Below are 2,500 nucleotides of genomic sequence, written 5' to 3'. Positions count from 1 at the left end.
AACTACAATTGGAACAATGTTGTTGGTCTTTTCCACATGTTCTGCTAGCCATAGATTAAAGCTGTGGGAAAGCCAACCGAAAATAAAAAGTTATCCTGCTGGGAATATTTTGCTAGCAGGATCTATTTGTTTAAGCGGTGGAAGTTACACAAAAATCCGTGAAATATTTGATTTTTGTGGTATCACAATCTTTGGCAAATCCTCATATAATTTGGCACAATCTAATTATATATTCAAAACGATTGATTACTGTTGGCAAGAAGACCATGCAAATGTACTGAATGAATTGGCAAAAAAACCATTGTGTCTTGTGGGTGATGGTCAGTGCGATAGTCCTGGTTTTTCCGCAAAATACTCTACATACACTTTCATGGATCTCTTTAGCAAAAAAATTGTGGATTATGAGTTGGTGCAGGTATCTCAAACAACTTCATCAGTTGCTATGGAAAAATTTGGTTTTACTAAATGTTTAGATCGGCTAATTGATCAAAAATTAGATATTCAATTCGTTGGAACAGATCGACACACCGGTATACGAAAATTATTAACAACGGAAAAGTACCAAAATATTAATCATCAATTCGACATCTGGCATTATGTGAAAAATTTAAAATGTAAACTTATGCAAATTTCCCAAAAAAAAATGTATCGACCAATTCAGCCGTGGATTCGAGCCATATTGACACATTTCTATTGGTGTAGTCGAGATTGCAATGGAAGCGAGGAACGTTTTAAGCTTCTGTGGGAATCTCTACTACATCATGTAGTAAATGTACATGTATGGAAAATTGGAGATACAGAGCACAAATGCCAACATGATGAGATCGATGTGCATTCTCCGACTGTTCCTTGGCTAACCATACACACCCCTGCATTTCACGCATTATCCTCAATTGTTTTGGACCCTCAGTTGGCAAAGGACATGAAACATCTCACTTTTTTTTGTCAGACTGGGGTCATCGAAACGTATCACAGCATGATTCTAAAGTATAGGCCCAAAAGAATCCATTTTAAAATGGATTCAATGGATGCAAGAACTAAATTGGCGGCATTATGCCACAATCATAATGTGATACGTAAACCGGCTCTGACAAAAAAAAAGGATGCAAGTGGTGATGAGATTTTGGTGGAAAGGAAAAACTTGGAATTTCCACGTGGCCGTAAAAAATGGATTGTTCGCAATGTATTTCAAAAGATGAACACTGACCACACTTTTGAAATGCTTGCAAACATGATTTCGATCATCGAGGGCACAATACATAGTTCTTGGACATCAAAAAATCTTCTGATGCCCAAAAACATAGCGCCTGTTGAGAGGCCGGAAACAAGTGCGGCGGTGCTTGAGCATATGACACGCTTTCCAACAGGTGTAAAATGAACTTGATAAGTGTGTCATATTTAAATGATTGAATTGACATTGCTATATTCGGCACTTTCCAAGGCACTACAAAACTTTAAAATTGCAAATGTTTTTGATTGTTTCATGTTGACTTGTTATGGTCTGTTGTCCTATCTTTTTTTCACCAAATAGTATTAAAATTTTTTATATATTGCTAAGTTTGTTGCATCTGTTGTTTTAGGTAGTGCATACTCTTATCGTACACATCGAATTAATTATTAACTTTGATCCTCTTAGAAATAATACAAATAACTCATTCTAATAAATTTAATTTTTTTATTTATAAATTTTACTAAAAACATTCCAAAATCAAATAAACTGCTAACATTAATAATATATAGAATTAAAAAATGCAAAAAAGGTCAACTGTAAAAACTAAAAAAAGTAATTTAGTGAAACGCCATTTCCGATGCGTCATAGTCCTCGGAGTAAAGAAATCCAACATAACTCCCATTTGGATCTGGAAAGGTCTGACGCACTACTTTTACAGCACACGATGGGATGACCCTACGATTCCCCTTCCCTAAAAAAACGTAGATCCATGCAATAAAAGCACGATACGCTGTTTTGCGTAATCTCCTGAAATAAAACATTGTTTTGATTTAAAACAAACAGATAACTTTAAGAGACCTTTTAATTTAAAACGATGGGTAGTCTCATGTAATAATATTAACAAATTCACTGACCTATTGTTGTCGGCATCGACAACAGGACGTTCCTCTAAATACAACATGGTAAACATTAGTCTGACGTGTTCCTCTGTTGCGATTTGAGACGTGAAAATATCTGCCTCTGTTATGCATTTCCTTCCCTCTGGTATGCATCCGTCTACCTCGGCTGTTTCCCGGCAACAAACTGATTCCACCTGGGTAGCCATTGGTATACAGCATTGACACTGACACCAGTCTATGTTGCCTATTCTGTCATCGGCAGTTTCTAGATTTTCTGATGTGGATGAGGCAACACTCGACGAAGTAACCGTTGGATTCACTGGGAAGGCACAGTCAATGTCTCGTGCGGGGTACCTCGCTAACAGCTGCTGGACTATTATCTTGCGCTAAAAGCAAAACATTGAATAGATAATTTTAATATTTTATTTAA

General features: G+C 36.4%; 1 protein-coding gene and 1 long non-coding RNA gene across 2 annotated transcripts in view; both read right to left on the bottom strand.

Moving 5' to 3' along the window:
• Positions 1-2,500, bottom strand: part of LOC143962135 (E3 ubiquitin/ISG15 ligase TRIM25-like) — a 167,505-nt gene that overhangs the window by 32,232 nt on the left and 132,773 nt on the right. The gene's annotated exons all lie outside the window — the stretch shown is intronic.
• On the bottom strand, positions 1,662-2,331 carry LOC143964341 (uncharacterized). Its single transcript, XR_013271123.1, has 2 exons — positions 2,086-2,331; positions 1,662-1,978 (listed from the first exon to the last, which is right to left on the bottom strand). It is a non-coding gene; the product is annotated as an uncharacterized LOC143964341 (long non-coding RNA).

Source organism: Lithobates pipiens, unplaced genomic scaffold (assembly GCF_037356315.1).
Source record: "Lithobates pipiens isolate NorthernLeopardFrog02 unplaced genomic scaffold, aLitPip1_a1.2 Scaffold_8, whole genome shotgun sequence".
Classification (NCBI taxonomy): domain Eukaryota; kingdom Metazoa; phylum Chordata; class Amphibia; order Anura; family Ranidae; genus Lithobates; species Lithobates pipiens.
The sequence above is the reverse complement of the archived record's forward strand: the minus strand, read 5'-3'. Positions and strand labels throughout refer to the sequence as shown.